Source organism: Euprymna scolopes, chromosome 25 (genome assembly GCF_053919585.1).
Source record: "Euprymna scolopes isolate OS-2025 chromosome 25, ASM5391958v1, whole genome shotgun sequence".
Taxonomy (NCBI): Eukaryota; Metazoa; Mollusca; class Cephalopoda; order Sepiida; family Sepiolidae; genus Euprymna; species Euprymna scolopes.
In genome coordinates, this window is record NC_136506.1 from 38,185,659 (window position 1) to 38,212,700 (window position 27,042).

Here is a 27,042-nt window from a genome sequence, read left to right on the forward strand (position 1 = left end):
TAATAAAAGAAAAATAAGATATGGGTTTGACACGGTTGCCTAGACAAAATGTAATTAAGAAAAATCAGTGAAGAAGAAGAGAAAAAAATTAAATCGTGATAGAATTAAATATAAAATAGAAAAGCAAATGTCAAAATGACCCAAACAAAATTACGTTAAAAGGCACAGAAAAGTATATAGGGGCAAAAATAGGTCAACTGAAATGTACATGTTATTACTTAAGAAAATGTCAAGATTTATTAAAAGACACTAAATGGATAAAACAAATAAATAAATCGATAAATAAATAAAAAATCTTAGGATTTGGCATCAAATAACCCGAAAAGGCGTTGATATGCCGGAAAACAAAAACAACCAACCAATCTTTGTGTTTAAACTCTGTAGCAGTTTATGTATGCCAGTCGTGCCTGTAGCTCGATTGTGTTTGTCTCCGCATTAAAGGGTTTTCCTTAATATTTCACCCATTTTAATTATTGTTATCCTTTGTATCTTCTCGACCATCCCTCTGATTCTAATTTTTCTAATTTTTCCCGTTCTTTTTTCAGTTTTTCGGTATTGTTCATAGCACTCCTACTATTCGTGGTGTTATCTTTATATTCTTGAGCTTCCAAATTTCTTTACGACTTCTGTTCCGTGTCTATTTGCTCTACTTCTCAGTCTCCCTGATCTTCACTCTGCGGTCTACTGAACCAGCAAAATCTACAACCTGGCGGGACTTTTCCTTCTTGTTAACAATTTCAACATCTGGTCTTCTTACTTAGATAGGTTTATCTGTTTGTATGTACATGTCCCATAGAATTTTGTGACTTTCATTTTCAAGTACTTCTTAAATTAAGCAGCATGCTAGCAAAGATACTTGACATTGCAAAAATGGTCAATTAATGTTTCACACTCTTACATTTTTATTGTCATCGAACTGGGTGAAATCGGCCATATTTCAATCACATCGATTGATTATCTGCTCTAGTTAGGGATCAACTGCAATATATCCGAAGGAAGCTTCATATGTCTGCATGCAATGACTTTATAATACATAATACATAATATTGTACATTGCACTGTAGAGAACCCACTGTAGATTTTATAATAGTATTATTTTTATATATAATCGCTTTAATTTTTGTTGACTATCATGGTGCAATTGTGCTTTAAACAGAAGCATTCTATTTTGAACGCGCCCCTGTAATATCAAGGAACCTAATGTTGATTATATATGTTGAGCATTTCGGTTTTTGTGGTAATAAAACTTTTCAAATGTACTTGTGAAGTTATGCTCTGTAAGGTGTTAACTTTTGTTTAAATCGCATGTTCTTTCTTTCTTCGGATTAGTTCGAATATCGAAGGCATTCCGATAGGAAAACCTATCTAAGAACACTTCCAGACACATAAAATACGGTCGTGTGAAATTTCATAAAAATCGGTCAAACACTATCGAGTCCATAGGGACCGAACTCACACTCACACACACCTATACACAACATCTCTTGTATATAATTATAGAGATCGGGATAGAGTTAACATTTAATTGAAGCACACTTCTAAACTATATCGCAACTTTAATCTTGAATATCAACCCGAGTTATTACGCAAATCCACTCTGCAATTGTTGGATCTTATTGTCTTATGAATAAAAGTGCACAATGCTTGACCGGGAATCGGAAATGTTATACTTCCTTCCTAAATATTGAATTGGTGTACAGCAGTATGGTATCAAATGAATTAAAGACCGCAGCTGCCATTATCTGAATCAAGCACAAGCATGGATTTCATCAATATCCGATTTAAACATTGCATCTTTTCAGATCAGCAAAGTTATTAAATTACGACTATTATTTTGAAATAATGGTGAGTGTAAAGATACATTATATAAACCATCAGGATTTAAAAATCAAAGTGGTTTGAACAATCTCGTGTGTTTCATAGAAATCGATCCAAACAAGCCATGAATACACTTGATATAAGGAGATAAAATACTTCTTCAAAGTAAAAAAAAAAAAAAATCAGTCTGTGATAAGTGTAAGGTGGATAAATGTTGACCCTGAAAAAAACAATTAATTTACATGAAAAAAAAATACAAATATGCATGTTGGCGCCTGTTTTACTTGTTCCACAGATCTCAGAAAGATACTTTAAATAATATCGACAATGAATCGATTTGTTCTTATCCATACAGATCAGATTTTTAGATACAAAATTCTACTTTATCTAAGAAACTTGGGGAATTATGCACCAAATGTACGAATATATATATATATATATATATATATAAGTTACGAGACCATGTCACCAGAAATACAGTATGCTTGCCTTCCACTTATGTCTTCAGTTGTTCATAGTTAATTTTTGACTAACTGGACGACGAGTCGAACGTGCTGAAAAACTGTTTCTGTCATCTCCAGAGGTTAAAATACGAGCTTATAGACTTCATATTATAATTGAACCTCTCTTGTAGAAAGACATTGGCCTATGTGGAGTGTAACTTTGAGCCGCAATAAACTGACGCACGGATATTATAATTGCGTCAGCATCGATACAATACAAAACAAGACAAAGTCCTCCGCCCAGCAATATGTTTCCACTCAGACAAGCTCGGGCAAAAACAGCGAATATGGAATAAAATTTCACAATAGTTTGATTTAAATCCTTAGGATAGAATTAATTATTATATTATTTCAAAACATGTTCTGCATGATGGAAGGCCTTTCTTTTTATTAGCCTTCTGAATTAACATTTAAATTAAGAACCAATGACACTTACGTTAAACGCGTATTTGGAGACACATGGATAAACGTCGATATTGATTTTTTACTCGTGAAAATTTTGACGCCTTTTAAAACTTCCACATCTTTCACAACTTTGACACTCTCGAATAGTTTATTACGCTTTATCATTTAGTGATATGTGAACACTTTCGAGATTCGTATGCATTTAAATATTGTTGGACAAGTTTAAACACTTTTGGAAACTCTCAGATATTTCCACAAATTTTGGACGAGTGGATGCGTTTATTTATTTGAATAATCTTGACCCTATATTGGAACTAAATGGACAATATTGGAACTAAATGGACAATTAAAGATTAACATCCATGGGTAGCCTTTCATACCTTTACGCACACTTGTGTACTTGAATACATTTGAACATTGACAAACTTAAACACTTTTCGCGACCTTTCGGCACTTGGAGACCCAGGCACATATTCACACACTTGGAGAGCGTTAAACAGTTGTGCACGCTCGGGCATCTAAGCACTGTTGAACATCAACATTTTTGGGAACGCGTGAACATATTTAGACACCCCCAAGTACTCAGATACTCGGGAGCATTGATAATGATAAGTACATATTCATAAGATGCGAGAATCTTTTAATAACTTTGACATACTCCTCACTTGACAATGTTCTGATTTTGGCTGTGGTGGACTTCTGTATTCTGGAGATAGTCTGCGAACTTTACTGATAAACATCGTTTTTTTGAGACAATTGCACGGATAGATAATCTAAGGTTCTATGGTCTACTGAGTGCAAATGTCACATCTATTCACATAAGATTACTAATATTAGCTGGCGTTAAATCAAAGACTGTTGGACATTATTTTTTGCAAAATGAGTAGCAAGTGAGATATAGACTGAAGTATATCTGTACCAACAATGTTGAGATTACAGAAAAGAATGTGAATTTCATTAATGATTTTATAAATCGCATTGTTTGGTGTCACAATGGACTATGAAAACAGATTTAGATGTTTGAAAATTTAACATTTTATAAATCATTAACCTTTTTTTTTCTGCATATCTCATGGAAACAATATTAGTTTTCTCACGAAAAAAATACGGGTATACACAACTTTTTACAATAGCGACTGTGTTAAAATCTACTACAGCTTCGTATCATAAAAATAAATTTAAATTGAGTATTCATAAAACTTGTCTGAATTGCACTGTGGAGCTTTTTTCCGTTGCTGACATCTTAAGCGATAGATCGTGATGGTTCTTCCAATTAAGAAACCTCAAAACGCTCCAGTTAGGAGTAAGGAAGAAAAAGGCACTCGTTCTTATACTCTTATGTTTTACTAATTCGCAACCATACTGAGGATTCGTCAATAATTCAGATCTAAATATTAAGGTTATTCCATTAACAACTTTGTCGCGACTTTTTTAAAACTTCATAATCTATTGTTTTCAAAATGTTCATATATTTTTACGAAAAAACTTTTCTGAAATCATTTTTGAATTTTTAGTGTTCATATTTATTGTGCAGCCTTACACACATTGTATATTGTGTGTAAACTATGGCATTAATAGCCTTACATAATTTACCGGTGCAAAAATATCTGTTAATAGATATAAAAAATAGATTTTCCTAACTGTATAATTTCAAAATGTGTAAACTGATGGTAAGATTTATTATTTCTGAATTTGTCATCATCAATTTTATGTAATCAAACATCGGTGAAAAAAATGGTTGTTGATTTTCCTGATGTGATCATTAATTCCAGACTTAAAATACAATAAGAAGCTTATACTAATGCAACGTTTAACTACCTCTGTATTATCCACTAAATCAGTTGAAAGCCTAAAATTAGCGACAACCTTCAAATTTATATTTGGCGGCTAATTTGGATACTCATGTTTGGCTAAGTAAAAGTGGCAAGTGCTCGGCTGAGCTCCAATCTATGCCCCCCCTCGCCAAACTTTCACAAGAAACACCCGTCGAGCAGAAAACACTATCAATAAGTTACCCTACTCTTTATCTGTGCCCAAACCTAAACGTACATTCCATGAGCAAAGCTTCTGTCTTAGAACTGAACGCCTATGGAATTGTCTTCCGTTTTCCTGCTTTCCAATTGACGACAATATGGTTGTCTTCAAGTCTAACGTAAACAAGTTTTTGGTGAGCCGTTCCATATAACTTAACAAATTTACCGATTCCCCATTACTAACGATTACTATAGTGTCCAATTCCTACTGTACAATCTTTAACTCTTATCCTCGAGTGGCTTCTTGGCCTTGATAAGTGGTGATGCCTATTTAAAAAAAAGTGACGATAATAAATAAAGAAATAATAAATATTATAATCGATATACACACTTTAAAATATGCAGATCTGTAGAAAATTATATTTTCCTGCGTTTGCTAAACGTTATTTGCATTAAATATATTCACTATTGTGTTATACGTTGTTAAGAATGCTATATCATTGCTCCAAATTTAAATGTACGCACTTCATATGTAGGTGAGGGTAAAACCTGGTTAAGCAGCATTAGTGCCGAGATTATTACAGATCTAATGAAAATGTTTGTTTAAATTTCGTATGGAGTACAAGAGAGACCACATATTTAATTTATTCTGAAGATTTTTTAAGGTTATTGTGAAACTGTAATTTAAAAAAATAATATAAGACATTTTATTCGTCATTGAATTTGAAGCAAACAACAGAGGCAATCATTCCAGCCGAATAACTACGTATAAACATAAAGAGAGGCGGGCGGTAGAGAGAGGCGAGCTTCGAAGAAATGTAGGTTCTTTCAAGAGATTCTAGATTTCGACAGTGATAGCGAAATATTTCACTGAATCGACATTTGGCGGTCTTCACTGTGACGTCAATGGCTGCGGTGACGTCAAGGGAGAACAAGCCGTGAGGAAGAAATATTATTGGTTGATTTTGATCAGATTTACCGAGGAATAATTCTTTTAGTTTTTACTTCTTTTTTTTTTCTTGTTCACTCGCTACAAAGAGGGTTCGACAGATGCCAATATGATGAATTAAGTCGTCGTCACATGTGCAACTTTTCAAACAGACAGTGGTTTGCATGAGAAACAAAGAAAACAAGCCAGTTTTTTTAAGTTATGCTCATTTTAAAGTTTCTGCTGAAGTAATAAGAGAAATAAACACGAGCACTGGAATAGTTACGATACATCAAAACAATGTTTGGATTATTCTCACACATGCAAAAGCACATGTAATAACGAAGAGAACGTTTAAAATCTACCGTGGAGAACTTGAATGCTTACAGGAGAGAACTTGAATGCCTACAAAAAAAGAACTTAAATGCTTACTAGACACTATCATCGAGTGTGTAAGGTTTCTTTGTACAGGGATTTCTCGGATCAACCTGGCAGAGGGGTATTTTTCCACTACCAGTAAGCCCTGACTAAAAATTGAAAATCATATAGTATTCTAAGCCCGAATAAGATCTAGGTATAGCTAACCTACATTAGCTTTTACTAGGTTGGTTGGTTGGTTGGTTGTTTTTTTTTACGGCATATCAACCCTTTTCAGGTGATTTAATGCCGAATCCAAAGATTTTGAAGAAAATTTTTTTTAATAGAACATATTTGTTGTTTTCACGTCGGTTTCTATTTAACCAATAGTTGGGACCCTAATAGGTACTACCACTCCGGGTCAGAGTGGACCTGGGAGCAATGGTAAATAAAGGGTGGCTCCACACTCCCCAAAGCCCACAAGCTGGGGCCTCACCACTGGATATAGTTTAAGGCCATATCCAGGACCGCCATTGAGGGACTTTTACTTTCGGCAGGAGGGCAGTTGGCGTATTCTAATGCCCCACCGACAGGGCGTGGCTTTTACTAGGTACGGGCAATTTAATGACATTAATACATTATTATTATTATTATTATTATTATTATTATTATACATCAGCTACCTTGTCAGTTTATGAGTGAAAAATCTTTTATCAAACTTTTCTCAGAATATTTGGTCTACAGACTTGAGATTTTATATATAGTGTATTTGGACATTTGTCTTTTCTTTCGATTTGGTTTAAGTTTGTGAAAATAGACGCTAAGAGGTAAAAAAGAACAGTTGATCATATTCTGGTTGTGTTTATCAGCATTTTTAGTTTCATTTTGCTTTTAGCGAACATTTTCAAGCCATCCATATACATTAGGTGATGTATTCTTTATCTTTTCTCTGTAAACATGGCTTTACATTTCCTAAGTATGTAGATCAGTGGCATCATGGCTATCATAAGCAGTAATGGTGATACTGAAGTCCACGATTTGAGAGGAATTTTCTTTCTTGTTAATTATTACGACATCTGATCTTCTTGCTTGGATGGGTTTGTCCGTCTGTACGTCCATGTCCCATAGGATTTTGTGGTTCTCGTTTTCGAGTGCTGTTGCGGGTTTATGCGTGTACCATTTGTCTGTACGCTTAAAATGCAGTTGTTTACACAATTCCCAGTATACCACCCTCCCCACTTGGTCATGCCTCTTTTTGTATTCCTTTTGGGTAAGTTTGCTGCATTCGCTTACTATATAGGGTTATCGTTTCGTCTCTTTGCCCACAGAGTCTGCAGTTGCTGTTTTCTTGTGTTTTATCGATCCTTGCTTTAATATGGTTGGTTCTTATCGAGTTATCTTGTGCTGCAGTTATTAGAGATTCAGTTTCTCGGTTTATATGTCCTTTTCGCATCCATGTCCAAGTGTTTTCGTTATTCTAATCTTTTGTCATTCTTATGAATTTTCCGTGGAGTTGTTTCTCTTCCCATTTCTCTTTTCTCGTTTTGTCGTTTGTCTCTCTGTTTTCTGGGGGGGGGTTCAGTGTCTCTCGCTGCCATAATTATCCTTTCAGTGTGTTGCATTATGTATTTTTCTAGTTCTTTTGTCGTGTCTTTCACACAGTGTTCTATACAGATCAGTCCCCTCCCGCCGTCTTTCCTTTTCCCGTAGAGTCTGTCAATATCGGCCTTTGGGTGTAGTGCATTAGCATAGTCATGAGTTTCCTGGTTTTCTGGTCGAGTTGTCTCAGTTCTTCTTTTGTCCACCCTATAAACGATCCAGAGTATCTTACTAGTGATACTGCCCATGTATTTATACCTTTTATTAGGTTTCTACTATATAATTTAGTTTCCAGGAGTTTTCTTGTTCTCTTGAGGTATTCCTTTCCAACTTTCTCTTTCATTTCTGTTGCTCTGATGGAGTCCGCTTCCAGAATTCCAAAGTATTTATAGTCGTCTTGTTTCCCTAGTGCCCTCATTTTTGTTTGGTTGGATAGTTCCATGCCTTCTGTCGTTTCAAGTTTTCCCTTTCTTATAACTAGTTGGGCGCACTTTTCCATTCCAAATTCCATTTGGATATCTTGGCTGAAGATTCTGGTAGTGTTAATTAGTGTCTCTAGCTCCTTTTCGGTCCTTGCAAAAGGTTCAGATCGTCCATGTACATCAGGTGGTTCATTTTTTCCTCGGTATTGGAGAACTTGTATCCGGCTTGGCACTTTCTCAGAATACTGTTCAAGGGCATAATAATAATAATAATAATAATAATAATAATAATAATAATAATAATAATAATAATATTATTATTATTATTATTATTATTATTATTATTGTTATTGCTATTGTTGTTATTGTTGTTGTTGTTGTTGTTGTTGTTGTTGTCGTCGTCGTCGTCGTCATCATTATTATTGTTATTGTTATTGTTATTGGTCTTATTATTATTATTATTATTATTATTATTATTATTATTATTATTATAGAGGTAGTTTTGATCAGAGAGGAAGCGTAATCATGTATTGGTGTTAGTTTTTATGCTATAGATGTCATTGTTTATCTAGAATAGAGGCTTTCGTTTCTAAATCTAAAAAAGTTACTAAAGATCTCATATTCCAACAAGATATTAGTCCATGTCCCTTTGAAATGTTACGGGTAAATGTAAAGGATATTGTCAGAGACGTAAAAACATTACTCAATTTTCCGGGGGTTTTTTTCTTTATGTTTTGCTTGGCGAGGTTGTTTGTTTTGTTGTCGTTGTTGGGAGGTCATACTCTTAATGTCCATTCATACTTGGACTTTCCGAAAAAAGCGACCAAAATAAGAAATATTCCCTGGGTTACAGTTGTCTACAAAACGAAAACGATGGCATTTATCGACCGTCGATTTTTCGGCGAGAAAACGGTTGACCGTAACACGGCAGCTGTTTTTCTTTGTATAACAAATTGTCCCCTAGACACCCCTTTTCTTTTTTTGCCGCTATTTGCGCCTCAATTGAAAGGAGCTTGCCAACTCGAATGACGCCATTACGAATGCGAGATATGCTGGACAGCCCTCCGGTCGCATGTAAGTTGAAGAAACGCCTATTATAATCACTAATGCGCGCGATGCTGTTTTATTTTTTTTTTAAATATACTGTTGCATGTTTTAGGAGTTTTTATGCGGTGACATTTTTGTGGCCAAGAATGGCCGCGAATACGTGCAGGTGCCTACCGTTAAAGGTAGCTATTTAAATTGGTTTTCGGTGTTGATTTGCCGATTGTGTTCTTGTATAGTTCTCTCGGCATTCGCTGACATTGTTGACACTATATTCTCGTATTTATAAGAAAAACAAGATCAAAAATCAATCGAGACAAGAAACATGTGCGGCTTCATAGCAAATTCAAAATCTCCTCCACTATGTCTCTTTCGCTATCTCTCTCTCTTCCTCTCTATTTCCATCTGTCCGCATCTGTCAACATATTTACACATACATAGGCACATTTGTGCAGGTGCCGAACGTAGTGTTAAGATGTTGTTAAGGTTTTGTTCCCGCGAAACAAAGAAGAGTGGGCATATAAATTCACCCCTGTCCGTTCGTCTGTCCGCATTTTTCTCAATAACTACGCCTTGGAATATTTTGAAATTTTGTACAAACATTAAACATGATATGAGTAAAAAAAAAGTAACAGAACAGATTTTCCGGGAAAATTCTGGTTGCTCTGGGTGCCTTTCGGGTTAAAATGGCTAAAATTGACACTTTTATGCTTATTAACAAAAATTGATGCCTTGGATTTTTATAAAACCTTCAGAAAATTTGTAACTAACAGATTCCTATATAATTTTGTTTGTCTATACTTTGCGTAAACTCTTGGGTGTGCCTCAGGTGCTTTTTAGGGCTAATAAATTCTCCATTTTTGGGACTATTTTACCATATTTGTCCCAAACTTTTACCAGTTTTGAATGGTGCTCAACTCAAATTTAAATAGGTGAAGGAGGCTTTTGAGACTAAATGAGGAGGGGGCAACTGATGGACTTAGTCATTTCTTGTTTCACATTTACATATGTTAAAGTGGTAAGGTCTAAAACTGCACCATTTGTTCATTTTCACCAGGATTTGACGCCTCCTGGAGACATTTGGGGCTAAATTAGGGGCAAAATTAGGGGAGGCAATGCTGTCATTTTTTAAGCCTTGTTCACTGTGCACTCACGGAGGACCATGCATGCTTCACTTTTTTTTATTAGTAAGTAGATTTTAGTCCACTATTGCATAAGAGGCCTGGATTTAATCCGGTTCTAGTTGAAGATCGCTGTAACATGTACATATTACAGAGCTGGTGATCTCGTTTTCTATGACACGATGTGCTTACTAATCGTTCCAGACTGATACACACACACACACACACACACACACACACACACATATATATATATATAATGGGTTCAGAAATTCCAACGAGAGAAAGATGTATATTTAAATGACGACCCCCTTATTTAAATATATATATATATATATATATATATATATATATATATATATATATGAGAGAGAGAGAGGGAGGAGGGAGAGAGAGAGAGAGATCTGATATTATTTTGTTAAAATTCCAATAGAAGCTCGGACTATAGAAAGTATACGTCCGTGATATAGAAAAAAAAAATTATCACTTTAGTACACTAATAATTAACAAAATCGTGAAAATAGCAAACTGGCAAGTGCGAGACACACTACATGGAAGATGAAGCATCAACGTTTCTTTGTGAATTGATTCCTATTCACATATATTTAGAATCCGCATTACTACACTCTTGCAGAATCGTTCACAGATGCGGCATGGAAACTGTCAAATATTGGCTGGTGCTTGCAGAGTAACTATAATATAGTTCACCTTCGAGTGTTTTGCAAAACAGCCTGCAGATTTATAGACCAATCCACAGATATTACCACAATACTGTGATGTCCTGGGTGCCGGCATGTCTCGTCACAGCCTCTCTAATCTTCTAACAGTTCTCATAACGACAGCCTCTAAGGTTTTCCGTGAGTTTAGAGAATAAGTAAGTCACAGGTATCAAGGTCTGAACTATAGGGATGCTGAAGAATATTGATGCCCATCTAAGTCAAATAGGCTGTGGCAAGGATAAAGTTGTGGACAAATATCGCACAATTGGGAGAAATGTCGCGCAAATCTTCCGCATGTTCAGACCCTCGCGAATAATTGCGCGTTCAGTTCCCACACTGACATCAAACCGTGGACTACGGACACACGACGGTGCTTATTCATAGAAATTCTTTATTTGGACAATCAACTCTGATTTTCTGGCTTCCTTAATCCTTCCACACATCTCATCATTCCTCACAAACTCTATGCCTTCTTTAGAAGCCACTCAAAAGCAGATGCTCGCTTCATGCAAGATAGTCCAAAGGATAGCCCATACGTTTCTTTTATATTTCCCCCAGTTTAAAGCATAATTTTATTGTATATCCTTCCTCTAAAGTTTCCTTATGTCCAGTTTGCCTTTTTGAAATTCACCAGCTGTGACAATCTGGTTTTAGTATATTCAGAGTTAAGCCTGAAATCATAAAAATGAGCAATCATCTTATAGGATGTATAACAATAAAATACTGAATTTTCAAGAGTCTGAGATAATTTTAAATGGCTGTAGATACTATACTATAGTCAAAAAGACATAAAACTAAAAAAATGCAATTATCGGTTGAAGCAAGATTATCATTTATTTATTAAGGAAGCCTAGGTAAATTATTCATTTTTATAGTTTGTTCTTTTTAAGCCATATGATAAATTGCCAACTACATAATTGAGCCATTCAACCAGTCTATTATACGTTCAAATTCGATAAAGTTTCGATGAGTAAGCTTACAATCTTATTAACGAATGCATTATTTGTAAAGGAGTACATAATTAATTCCAAATACCCATCTCGCTAACCAGAAAACATCTAGTAAAAAGAAATCCATATAATACCGTTTGCTAGGTACATTTTAGTCGCAAAAAGAACTCAACATTAAATTTGTTCTCGACATAGTACTTTTTAATTCCTTTTATTGTTTGAGATTAAATAAATACAAGGGGGTAAGAAATAGTAATATACGATATTGATGACTGTTAATGCCGTTAAACTGCAGGAAATTGCTAAACTAACTACTATTTATTAGCTTTTATTTATAAAAATGTATCGAGTACTTTGTAAATTGCTCTCTCTCTCTCCACCCATCTCTCTCTCCCTATATATATATACATATATAATTTAAAGGCGATATAATACATTACGTACCCATATTGTCTATTTATTCAAACAGTGCGCAATAAGCAATAGATATATATTTATGATAATTAATTGCTCTAAATATAGTATCATAATTCACGATGTATATATATATATATATATATATATATATATATATATATATATATATATATATATATATATATATATATATATACTAGCGGGGAGATCCGACATTCTCCGTGATTGAATGATGATCAACGATTATTTCACACTCCTATATCTTTATTGTCATCGAAATCCGTAAAATCGCCCGGGAGGAAGCTTCACATGCCTCCATGCATAAACTTAGTCCAAGATATATACTTTTCTACATTGCACTCTGTAGGATCTACTGTTTCTTTTATAAAATTATTTTATGTAAACTTTTTTTCTGATTAACGAATAAAATAACATAAAGAAAGTTACGTGCGGGGGTTTAAGTCTACCACTTTATCCAAAAAGCAACGACCCCCCCCCCAAAAAAAAACATGTACATTTTTAAGTCTAACCAAATTCTTTGCACTTAATGAAAAAATTAAGAAATTTCGTGCGGAGTTTGAACATACAGACCACATCGTACAAAAACATGCTATCGCTTTCCCACGGTTGAATTTACACGGCACGTTGTTCTATCATTGTTTCCAAGTGACGACATCAACAAAATAGTTTTACCGATGATCAATAAATTAAAATAACGGTTTCCATTATCGATTATCAGAGATTATTGGGGTATACTGAGACAAAACTTAACTAAGATCACTCCCAGGCTTATACACGAAAGTTATGTATATTTAAAAGAAAATCTATTCAGCCGTTTCGAAGTCTATACGGACGAACTCACAGAGATACAGCTGAATTTATATATATATATATATATATATATATATATATATGTGTGTGTGTGTGTTGGTATGCATGTATGTATGTATATATATTTGTATATATATATATATATATATATAATTATTTAAAATTTCTATTATTTCCCTTTAGCAAAACACATTATAACAATATAAATATAGATGCTACATATGAATTCAATATGGGCCCTAACTGCCAATATCTGTTGCATGTTTCACTGGTATTATCATCCGATTTTATTCAATGTCGTAAATTCCTATAATAGTCCAAAATATTCTCTCTCTTATTGTTGTGTAGTGGGGGTTTCATATTGAAGAAATATGGCGATGAGTTCATATTGGGCCAATGCATATAACAATAATAATGATAGTGATAAGAGGAAGAGGGAGAGAGACATTTATAACAGTTTGTGATGTTTCTTCTTAACACGTATAGCGAGGGTGATAGGTTGATAGATGCACAGTTCTTATATTTCTTATAACACATATAGAGAGGAGGAGAGATACATATCCGGTAAGGGTTGCACAAAATTCATATTAAGATGTTTAACACATTACCTATTGATTTGTGGAATGACAACACATGACAACAGTTACAAAAATATCGATGATGATTCTTTATTTCATTGGACCGGTCGAATGATGATGCCGTTAGGAATTCACATTTGTTCAACATCGTTTAATTTTTCTACCCTTCGCTTCCAAATGGCAGCTGACCACTGACTGACTCCTCTGGTCTCTGCTAACTATTCTTCCTCTACTGCTGCCCTGATCTGACTAAATTTAGAATCTCCCTTTTGCTATGACGTCAGAAGTGTGTTTCCCAAGGTGACCAATTCACGTGGCTAAGCACACGCTTTTCCAAACACGCTTGTAACAACAACGAATTCTCAACTAACCTATGTTTTAACCTAACCTATTTTAACGATGTATTTTTAATTTGTATTGTTCATTCTTTTTAGCTGACATTTTTATATTCAGCTTTATAAAAGATTGAGCAATCAATTCTTTTTACTATATAAACACTATCTTACTATTTATAATAGAATTTTAAAATAAGCCTTTTTAATATTCCGATTTCTTACATTCTATTTCTTAACCTTGCTCAAAAGGTTAGAATCTCGGCTTATCCTAATCTTATTTTCCCTTATCTAATGTTCTTCTTATTTACATGGAAATGGACAGTCCTTTTTCCTGTAACATAATAATTACAGGCGATAGGCGTCTACTTATTCATTCATTATTTTGTCTTTAGTATCCCATAATTCACCGGAATTCACAGATATTATCGCTAACGACCGCTTATATTTCATGTTTATCCCTTATGAGTTTATATTTTCCCTATACCTTATTCTCTACGGGGAAAAAATAGTCGGTCCCTTCTAATTCAACTCCAGATTTCCCCGGCAATTTCATTAGCTATTTTCTTACATTCCGCTATTCCGTGGTTTATTTATTCTTTTATATTTACTTCATGCCAGGTAATCATAATTCTGCCCTGGAAAAGTCAATTCTGATTAATGTTTTGTTTTAAAACATGCAAACGAAGCAATGGTACCTCTTGCTTCATTGTAAATTGAAAGAACAAGTTAAAATAAAATGGTGAGGTAACCCAGGCTTGAACATGGAACCGTTCGATCTGCAGTCGAATGCTCTACTACTAAGCTACATCTCCATATTGTCATTTGCTGAGATTGTATTATCTCTCTTTGCCAGTTTAATGTAAAATGTGTTCCTGTAAAATTATTCTTTTTATCTCTTAGAGAGCAAAGTTTTTTTAAGATCAGGTTTTGTCGATTTTAGATACTTATCTGATTACTTTCTGTACAAAACATATCTAAGAATATTGTCAGACATATAAATTAACTTTGTGTGAAATTTACAAAAGATAAGCTCAGCTGTTTCGGAATTTAGGAGGTAGGAACTATTATAAATATAGACAAACTAAAAGAGAAAGAATATATATATATATATATATATATATACATGTTTAAAATATAATTATCCACTGACACGTGTTCCGTCGTCTCCGACTCATGATATATATATGTATCAAAATTCAGTAAAATAAATTTATTATAACACATCTATTGTAGCAGTGATTCAAAAATTTAATTTTGAATACGGATACAGAAGTATTGTATCTTGTTTTCATATTTAATATACGAAGATATTTTGAAAGTTCGCAATACAAATCATTTAATTAGGCGTAGCAGCGCAATCGATCTGTTACCCGTGCTTTTTCTTACTTTATCCGCTGTTTTAGCAACACAAACGACGCTAGTTCCAATTTGCACACGGTGTACGGGCCGTTTACCCCTGGTGCTTGTGTTAGGAAGAGACGTAGGTTCAACGTTTAAGAAAGATATCAAAATAATAGTCATAGCCCCCGACTAACTTAATGATTTCTGTTAATAAAAATGATTTTTTTTCGACACCCAAATATTTTATAACCTGTCGCTTGATATAATAAACATTAAATCATCGAGTAGTAAAATTAATATTGCGAATAGTCGATTATATTAAATCTCTCATAGGAGATCATAACAAACTATTTTATTAGTAAAATATTTAAATCCATGTCTGCGCGTATATATATATATATATATAGAGAGAGAGACCGCTGAGGTCAATTTTTTTTAAAACTTTAACCCCTTTTGTGACCCTTAACATTTATTGTTTTGGGACCAAACAAAGTTATTAAGTTAGATCCATGTCCAAGGATCCTATATCAAAAATTTTAAGTGTTTAAACCCAAAATTTTCGGAGGAGTTTGGTAGAGTTCTCAAAAGTCAAATCGTTGAACGTTGACCCCTTAACAGCGAAATTGGCGGTCAGACACCTATCGCAAAGACTTTCCCAAATCTCAGTCCCCTGGATATCAAATTTTGAGTCTGTAGACTTAAAATTGACAGAGTTATTGCGTAGGGAAATATACACAGACAAACAGACCTACAGACGCTTTCACTTTTAAAGATGTACTAGCATGAGTGTCCGGCGTTGCCCGGGTATTTCGAGGTGTATGTTGAGCAACAAAAAAGCGGTAATTTTTTTAAATTTTGGTCCCTATTATGACTCCTTAACATTTATTGTTTTGGGCTCAAATCAAGTTATTAAGTTAGATCCATGTCAAAGGAATGTATAACTAAAATTTCAAGTGTTTAGGCCCAAAATTATCGGAGGAGTTTGGTAGAGTTCTCAAAAGTCAAATCGTTGAACTTTATCCCCTTACTCGCGAAATTTATGGCCGAAACCAAATCACGTTGATTTCTCCAAATCTCAGTAGCCTGGATATCAAATTTCGAGTATGTAGACTTAAAATTGACAGAGTTATTGTGTAGGGAAATGTACACACACAGACAGACACACAGATACAGAAACAGACAGATACACAGACACGTTCACTTTTGTATATTTATATATATATATATATATATATATATATATATAGAGAGAGAGAGAGAGAGATAGATAGATAGATAGATAGATAGATAGATAGATAGATAGGTTTGTTTAACAAAAATATATACGTATACATAAATATATATGGAAATAATTTTGTGTTTACTATAAACTTTTTTCGCAAATAATATGCAAGTATAAATCATGTAGAATATCTGCATTAATATAATTACACGTAATAGTTAACTAAAGATGATCATCCCATAAGAAAACCGAAAAAGCTCATAGGGAATTAATTAAAATGAATGTTTAAAAGAATATGTAAATCAGCTAGATCGTTTGCTAGTGAATGCAATTCCACAACCCATATATAAGAAAGTTGTATTTTCTTTTTAAATGATTAGAAAAGAGAGTTTTTAATATGAATATCGATACACACCAAAGAAAACCGAATTCATAAGATTATAGAAAGATAGATAGACTAATAGATTAAACAAAAATACATACGTATACATAAATATATATGGAAACAATTTTTTGTTTAGTGTAAAGATTTTACGCAAATATTATGCAAGTATAAATCATGTAGAATATCTGTAGATATGTAGTATATAGTTAATTGTAGATGATCATCCCATAAGAAAACCGAAAAAGCTAATAGGGAATTAATTAAAATGAATGTTTAAAAGAATAGCAAATTAGCTAGATCTTTTGCTAGTGAATGCAATTCTACGACCCATATATAACATTGTATTTTCTTTTTAAATAAATAGAAAAGAGGGTTTTTAATATGAGTATCAATACACACAAAGACAAACGAATTTATAGGAATATATATATATATATATATATATATATATATATATATATATATATATATATATATATATACCGTCCTTTGGGGTAATTGCGCCAAATCCTGGGGTAATTGCGCCCACTAAAAGAAAAGGTTCTTTATATGCGTGGTTGCCAAAAGAGCACTTTCAGCTAGTTGGCGCAATTACCCCGGACTTGTGGTAATTACTCCAAAGTACTATATATATATATATATATATATATATAGAGAGAGAGAGAGAGAGAGATAGAGAGAGAGAGAGAGAGAGAAATGAAATCTTTTAACAAAATAAACAAATAAAGAGAACAAGATTTCACTAGGTGCGCATTAGAAATCAAAATGCAAATCAAATATAATTTTATCTAAGCTATATTTGGGTTGTTGAGGACAATTCAACATATCCGATTAATATAAATGCATATACGCACATATCTCCAGACCTTCATAAACATATATGTAGAAATTTTTTCATTATATATGCACGTATTTTTAACAATTTAATAATTCAATACTTTTATATTGCAATTTTCTTGTATTACAAGGAATAAAAACTAGATACAAAGAAGAAGAGTAAGACTCCCTAGTAGATAGCTTAAAATTTTTAAAAGCTTAATCGACGAAAATAGGGGACAGCTTATCGGAAGGTGACACATACAGACTCAATCCTGCATTATGATATATGTGAAAAAATTGATCTATATATTCAATAGTTCAATATGCAAATACAGCTGACTGCAATATGGTCGTCTTCAAGTCTAATGTAAACAAGTTTTTGATGAGCCGTGCCATATAAGTTAACAAATTTACCGAATTTCCATTACTAACGACTACTTTATTGTCCAATTTCTACGGTACCCTCTTTAACCTTTATCCTCGAGTGGCTTGTTGGCCTTGATAAGTAGTGATGCATATATAAAAAAAAATAAAACTTGTCGTTCAATTTACCTACGCTGCTTTACTTAATTATGCAGCCACAAATATAACTAATTACTTTATTTGCCGTATTTTAAATTGAAAAAAAAAATGAAATATCATTTAAGTAACAGAGATTATTAAATGGGCCATATTCTGTGATATTATATTATATTAGGTTGCTGCAAAAATAATGTGTTTTTTATTACTTAAAACTGAACATAAAAAACTACATTATTTTTGCACCAACCTTATAATTCAAGATTAGTATAAAATGCTCATAAAACCGAATGTTGATCAAATTATTTCTACAGAACCAAGTCTTAAAAGGATAAACATATGCATGTAAAAATATCTTAAAGTTAAAGTGATTAAAAGTTAAAGTGCATCAAAAATCAAAAGAAAGGAAAAAAGCATTAAGTGCAAACAAGTGCAAACAATTCTTACAAAATAATCATAATGAAATCATTTGTGGAATTTACATGCAGGTTAATTGAAAAGTATACCTTCAATATGATTGCACCTAAAACCAATTCAAAGGACAATAAATTCCTTAAGACTAATCTATAAGTTAATGAATACTACACTATTGTACTGTATACATTAGTTTTCCTTTCATTTGCGTAGATGTAATGAACAGGTTTTTACATATATCTTTATGAGTGTTTAGACATGTGCATAATTGAGTTGCTTTAAATCAACATATACGACCCCCCATCTACCCCCTTTTTTCGTTCTCGCCTCTCTTCACTTTCAACTTCTGTATATCTTGCTTTCAAGCATTAAACCCTGTATTAGTGAGTCCTTAACCCTACCCATTCCTCTGTCGTTTTCTTTGTATCTTATCTTTTTTTTAATGCCTAATATCGACCGGATGCGTTGAATTGTCCCTAAATATAGTTTAGATAAAATTATAATTCATTAGTTGGTTGGTTGGTTGGTTGTTTTTGTTTTACGGCATATCAACCCTTTTCGAGTTATTTAATGCCGAATCCAAAGATTTTGAAGAAAATTTTTTTTATAGAATATATTTGTTGTTTTCACGTCGGTTTCTATTTAACCCATAGTTGGGACCCTAACAGGTACTACCACTCCGGGTCAGAGTGGACCTGGGAGCAATGGTAATTAAAGGGTGGCTCCACACTCCACAAAGCCCACAAGCTGGGGCCTCACCACTGGATATAGTTTAAGGTCATATCCAGAACCGCCATTGAGGGACTTTTACCTTCTGCAGGGGGGGGGGGCAGTCGGCGTATTCTAACGCCCCACCGACAGGGCCTAATTCATTAGTATTTTAATCTTTGGTGGGAACCCACTGAAATCTTTTTCTCTCTTATCGTGGTTTAATATTATATAAGATTTTAAAGATATTTAACGATTTTAATATAATAATATATTAATTAAAAATATATTGATCGTAGAAGAATATTCTCAGTAAATACTATCTATAAAGATTTTTAGTTAAATTATTCTTATATTATGCTTGCGCAAATATTTTTCCCAAGGATTTAATTATGGATAACGTCATATGCATGATTTTTTCTTTTTTTACAAAGGAGTCACCACTTATCAGTGGCCGGAGGCCATTCGAGGATAAGGGTTAATGGGTATACATTAGTTATGGGATTATAGCGTAGTAATTATCAGTAGTTCAGATTTTATAAATAAGATACTTAGAGAGAAGGTTCATCAAGAACTTGTTTACATTTGACTTGAAGGCAATCAGATTATAGTCAGCTGGAAAGCATGCAAACGGAAGTTCTAAGAAAGAAGTTTTGTTCACGGAATATACGTTTAGGTTTGGACAGAGATAAAAAGTGTAGAAAATTATTGATAGTTGTTTTAGCTAGACGAGTTTTTTTCGTGAAAGTTTGGCGAGGACGACCATAGATAAACGCTCAGACGAGCACTTTAAACACCCACAATTCAATCTAAAACATACTAGTATTCATAGCTTTGGATTTACAAAAATGAAATATCCTTTTCATGCGGTCATTTTTTATTTAATTTTCGATTTATGTGCTAATAAGCCAAATTTATAATAACCTATACCTATTTTTTCCTAAAAAGCATTTCCTCCAATGAGATGAGCTATTCATTGAAAATCCACGGGTTAAGTACAAAAAAAAAGTGTATTTTTTTGTATTCCTTTGTCACACAATAAATTTGTTGTAAATTCTTAATTATCATAATTTAATTAAAATTTTCATCATAATATTATAGCGCTATTTTGTACATTGACCTTTCTTTATATGATAGGAATTAGCTTAATGATATATACATATATATTCGTATTCCTGTCTGTTTGTTTGTTCACAATTTGATTAAAACATGTCTTATTTTAATCTTTCATTTATTTCTATGTATAGTATTATACTTGCAAAAAGATACAATTAAGAGACCACCTTATTTGCATATGACATTAAGAAAAATCGATTTTACTAAATAGCGGTATCTTAGTTAATGATTTTAGCGAGAGAATTATTTTAAGTATTCTATTAAAAATTGTTATTTAATAAATTTTAAACGACAATTATATTGATAATATATTTAATTTAATTTATTTTGGAATTAATATTTCAAACAGAACGACCTTTTTTTTTTACTTTTTTTAGAGTTATTTGCCCCTAGATGTTATCCATAAAAAACAAACGTTCACAAAATATCATTTGGTAATTTCATAAAGTTTCTAGCGGGAAAAATAATTCCGTGTAGATAGAAAAATGTTTGACTTTTATTGTTTTTTTTTTAATATTTAAGATTTCATTTGTTTGTTTTATTTTATTCCTTAAACGGAGCGTCGTTTAATACCTAAAAAATGAAGATCTACTGCCCCCCTCTAAATTCCACAATTTACATTTTTTTTCTTTTTTCACATTAATTTAATCGATTAAAAACTTAATTTTCTGATTAAAAAGGTAACGTGACCCAGCGGCGTTTAACCCCTAAAAAAATGGAGATCTACTTTTTTCAGCCTAATGCACTTAAACAACCTTTATAAATATTCTGAGAGAAGAAATTTTGAAAAAAAAAATAATAAAATAACATTTTAGAGTCGGGATCACTTTTTTTGTATAAATTTAACGTTAAATGAGAACCCACTTTTTGGCCACCAAGCGTTCAACGAGAAATGTAGCCTATAGCACTATTTTTCAAGATTGGCGATTTAGGGGGAAGACAAAATTTGACAAATACAATTGTTTTTTTTTTCTGGTGTTGGGTTGGAATTACATTCGAAAGATGAAATAACGATAAATTTAATTATTTTTTATGAGACCATTCTCTACTTTCACCTAACAATTTAATAAACAAAACAACCCAAACAATATGACAAATTCAATTTTTTGGGGGAGGGGGATTACATTAGAAACATAAAACGATAAGTAAAAAGCAAAACCAAAAGCCCCTCCTAAAAAGGCAAATCGAAAATTTCGTTTATTTACAAGAAAAAGCCAGTAAAAAAGAGCCTTTACAAAAAATAAAGGTAAATGTATAGTTTATCAGCGTAAATTATTTGAGAGACAAAAAAATATATATATAAAAACTATTTATTTTTATATAAAACATTCGACCCAAAGGCTGAAATAAAACAAAAAAACATTCATTTTTATGTTTTTTTAAATCATTTTTATTAGATTTAATGTGCAGGCCTTACACGTTTAATATTTGGCCTTTTTTAGTTTTGACAGATTGGCTTTTTAAGGCCAAATTTGGCCTTTTTTACGCTCTTTCATTTAAAAAAAAAATATGGCGGCCAAAAACATAGTTCATGAAAGAGCTTAAAATCTGCCAAACCTTAGAAAGGCCAGATTTTAAAAGCAATATAGCGGCCTCGAATAATAAATATAAATGATAAAAAATAATAAAAATGCATTTTTTCTAGTTGTATTTCAGCCTTTATGTCTAACAATGTGTTTTATTTAATAATAAATAGTTTTTTTAATATTTTTGTCTAACAAATAATTTACGCCGCTAAACTACACATTTACCAGAATAAAAAATAAACGCACGCATTAATGTTTATAAACGTTATTTTTAGGCCCACAAGATCGTGAGATTTATTAGGACAGTGATCCCTTCTTTCGAAATATCTGTTGGAGAGGGTATCAGATACTTCTTTTGGGGGGCAATTACATTTACATGTTTTTATCCGTTCTTTTGTTTTTGAAATTGTTGTAGGGGGTATCCACGTAACCCATGACTAAAATGATTAGTATAGCAGGCGTGTTTCAAACGGAACTTCATATCAACCCAGGCAACGCCGGGTGCCCATGCTAGTTTATTTATATTTATATATATGAATATATATATATATTCATTTATTTAATATATACATGTGTGTAACAGAAAACCAGAAAATGTTTTAAACACACACACGAACACGAACACACACACACACACACACACACACACACACACACACACACACACATATATATAATAATAATAATAATAATCATAATAATAATGATGATGATGATGATGATGATGATGATGATGATGATGATGATGATGAATATAAAACTAAGAAAACAACCCCCGTCATTGACCTGCGTCAGGAGTAGATATGCGTCATTAAATTTCAAGCTAAAAAATTATTGAGAATCGGGATGACTATGAAGAAAATAAAATCATGGGACCTAAAGATTGTCCGTTTAATGGTATCACTCCCGTTATCGTAGCTATTTATCGTTTTGAGGTAAACATAATAAGCGACTTTACTTTTGAGACTATCCTCGTATAAAGCTATACATATATAAAAGTCATAAACAGGTAAATCAAATTTATAAAACCCACTATGTCGTCCGTCTGTGTCCATTTTTTACAACTCTTTATCTTCCGAAACTAAAAGTCGCAGAGCGGCGAAAGGAGGCTCAAATGATTGGGTTTTTTATAGACCGTTCTTTTATGGGTCTTTAGCCGCTTAAAATAGTTTTAAAGAGGCCACAAAGGGATAAAATTGAAGAAAGTGTTATACATTTTGTACATTCATCTTCATTTTTAATCAGTTCATATGTATATCATGTTGGCACAGTGTTAACGTCACCAGCTTTTAAGCTACAGTTTTATTTTTGGTTTCGATTTTAGCTGATGGCACCGTAATACATTTTTTTTTTTTACTTTGGAAATCACGACTCTTTAGTAATATATACGAAATCTGTACAAATTAAAATATCATATTTAAGCGTAATTAACGGCCGAGCAAAACCAGCCCTCCCCCCTGCCCCGCTAGTTTCATTTATAAAACTAACTATATTTTTCTGTCTGTCACAATATATTTAAACTTTATCTCTTCATAAACTAAAGGTCGCGGAGCCGCGCTAGGGCCATTAAATGATTGGATTTTTATGCACCGTTCTCTTGTTGAATAGGGGGCATTCATATTTACTAGAAACGACGGACATGTAACGGGTACATGTAATACAAGATATACGATGGTGATACAGATATTACAGAGGGGAGAGAAGAGAGAAGATATTTATACCGGTTACTGTTCTGTGGATGTTCCTTCTTTTAACATATATTAGAGTGGAGAGAGATTGATCAGTTCTTTAACACCGGAGGGGACAGTCATTACTTAGCTGGAGAGGGGACACATTTCTTAGATGGAGGAGGGACACAATACTTAGATGAGTTATACACAAAGTTCATTATAAAGATGAGTGGGAACAAAGATGATTTCACATTACCTTCAATTTGGTAGAAAGACGACACGAAGACGTCAGTTACAAACATATGAGATGTTTTTTCATTCCATTTGACTGGTCAAAATGATTATCACATTCAGGAATTCAAAGTCGACTACATGATTAAAACTTTCTCCCTGACCATGTCAGCTCTGTCTCCTATCTTCGTCTCCAACTCTGTCTAACTCATCTTCGACTCTAGCTCCTATATTGAGAATTCATTTCTGCCATGAAGTCTTACGCGTGTTCAAAAACGTGATCGATCCGCGTGGCCTGAATATGCGTGGTTCGCACATGTCTCCACCATTTCTGCAGACACAGAATTCTCACTAATCTATTTTTAGACCTAACCTATTGTTAAACATATTTAAATTACATTGTTCTTTATTTTCTCTGACTTTATTTTAATTCAGTTTTCATAAAAAGAATTGAACAATTAAAATTCCTTTTCCAACAACATCTCTAAACTATTTTATGTGAAACTGAACAATGGCAAATTCCTTTCTGAATCTATTTCTAAACCTTGCTGACAAGGTTCGAATCTCGATCTATCTAATGTTTTTTTTTTTTTTTTTTTTTTACTTACTAGAGAAGGGTGCTCTTTTCTTTTAACACTCTCCTGTGTCTTTAACCGGTTAAAATAGTGTTTAAGGAGTTTAAAAGAGGTAAAAAAATTTTTTTAATCGTCTTACATTTTGTATATTCATCTTAGTTTATTTTTAATCGGTCCATGAGCGTGTCACGTAAGTACAGTGGTAACGTCACAAACTTTGAATGCTAGTTTTGCTTCTGGTTTCGATATTAGCCGATGGCACCCAAATACTTTTTTTAATTTTAAAATCGTAACTTTGTTTAACGATAATAATATATAGGAACTCAGGACAAATGAAAATATCATAAATATCATTTAAGTGTATTTTACAACCAGAAAAGGCCGGACGGGACCCCTCGCTAGTTCTGCTTAAAAATATTTTTGTCTTTCTAAAATGGGGTTATCTTTATTTGTTCGTTAACAACAAGATGACCACATTACCGATTTGGCGTTATTGATAAAACAAACTATACTTTATCTTCTGCTACGACGAGTAAATAAAAGCGTATCGACAAATAAATGAAGGGAGATCAATTATGAGACAGACGTACGTCAATATTGATCGATATAGAGAAAGGAAAAAGGAATAACTGTAGTTGTTTTACAAGTCTACCAATATCATACAGACTTGGCAGAAGAATGATTCTAAGGCAAAGTGAGTTATAGTCAAGATTGTCTACTTGTTTTCACTTCCTGTTTCTTCTCCACAGAAGAGATTACTGTCACAAGCAAGATATATATATATATATATATATATATATATATATATATATATATATATATATATATACCTTTCTAATGAGTTATCACCTTTTTCTCAAATAATGTAATAGATCCTCCTCTCTAGATGTAAAAAGGCGCATTCTTGTCCGCTTGTCCGTGTCTCATTATCAAGCCAAATGATCAGTAATAAAAAAGAGCAGACAGTCTTGACCGGTTTTGTCATGAACTGCATCATTTAAATTACAATATTAAGCAAATAGTGTGTTTGTTTTTCAGTTATTAGTCCAGATTTACTTTCTTATTTAATATTATTCGTATTAGCAGACATGGCCAAAATAAATAGACTTCCTCGACATACATATCCCCGACAACCATACTTAGCAACAAAATCACACTTTCACTGTTGAAAGTTTTCTATTCTAATAGTTTCTTCCTTGGAATAGCTCGACTTTGGAATTCTCTTACTGCTACCTGCTTCCCTAACTGCACTGATATGCAGAAGTTTAAATGTAACGCAAACCAACATCTTGTAATCTTTTTTTAGGCATGGTCCTAAAGAGTAAGGGACTTACGTTCAAGTGGCAATATGCCTTGTTAGGGATAAATGTGGGTATATATATATATATATATATATATATATATATATATATATATATATGTATATATATATATATGTATATATATATACTTGTAAATTAAACGATGAGTTTATATCGGACTAAATTAAAACACTGTTGTCTGTGGATCACTATCAACCAGGCGAGATTATATTAACTTTTCATCTCTCTAATTAGTTAGGCAATAAATCTGTTAACAATAGAAAATGGAATCCCGATATTCCCGGCAGTGCGTCGTTTATTAAGATTAACCTATGCTATGACTTTTCTTAAACTCTATTAATTTGACTGATTCTTAGGCCACAGTTCTATATAAAAGTTTATACATGATAGATACCGGAAACTTCAAACTTGTCGATTCTTATAAGATATCGGCGTTTACAAATTAGTTTGTACCGCCACGAATGCTGGCCATCGACGGAGGGTGGATAAATACGTATTATGCTTTATTTTGTGACGTGTATTTTTAATTATGTCATCTCTACGAATGTGTTTTTCCTAATCTTTTGATCCTAGAAAGTGAGAATAGTTTTGAAATAACGGTTTGATACTAATGATTCTTACCATTTACAAGGGTGAAAAACAAATGAAAGATGAGACTTAATGAAATTTATAGATAGGAAGCTGAATGATGAGGAATACTGTGACAGAATTGAAATCGATGAGTTAATTGGCCGAATTGTATTACATAATGTGATGCTTTAACACATATTTGGTAACATGGAAAATGATTAGTATGTAGTAAGATGGAAGTCTCTATTATATTATGCACATGGAATGTTTTAAAAATGTTCTTAGATTTTAGCTATATGAAAGAAAGAGAAGTTCTTATCCAGAAGGATTTTACTCTCAATGTTGTCTCTGAATTTGTAGTATATACGACATAATAACGTTATCACACCGGTTCTCGTTGGAGCGTCGAAGTTAAGCAACTTTCAGACTTGTAAGTACCAGAGGAATAACCATTTAGGAATACCAGCCATTGTTTTGTAAGATGAGGTCGAAACCTCTCTGAAAGAAATGTTAAAACGTAACATCGTCATTTTCTTTGACCGGGATATACATAGGACTGTAGACCGCTTTTAAATTTCATATTTCCTTGACAGTTCCTCCTTCGAGGGAAGCCGGTTTAACCTG

At 32.9% G+C, this 27,042-nt stretch overlaps 1 protein-coding gene across 2 annotated transcripts in view; it reads left to right on the forward strand.

The window, feature by feature from the left end:
* The window catches only part of LOC145247335 (uncharacterized), a 1,131,631-nt gene that overhangs the window by 999,811 nt on the left and 104,778 nt on the right, over window positions 1-27,042 (forward strand). The gene's annotated exons all lie outside the window — the stretch shown is intronic.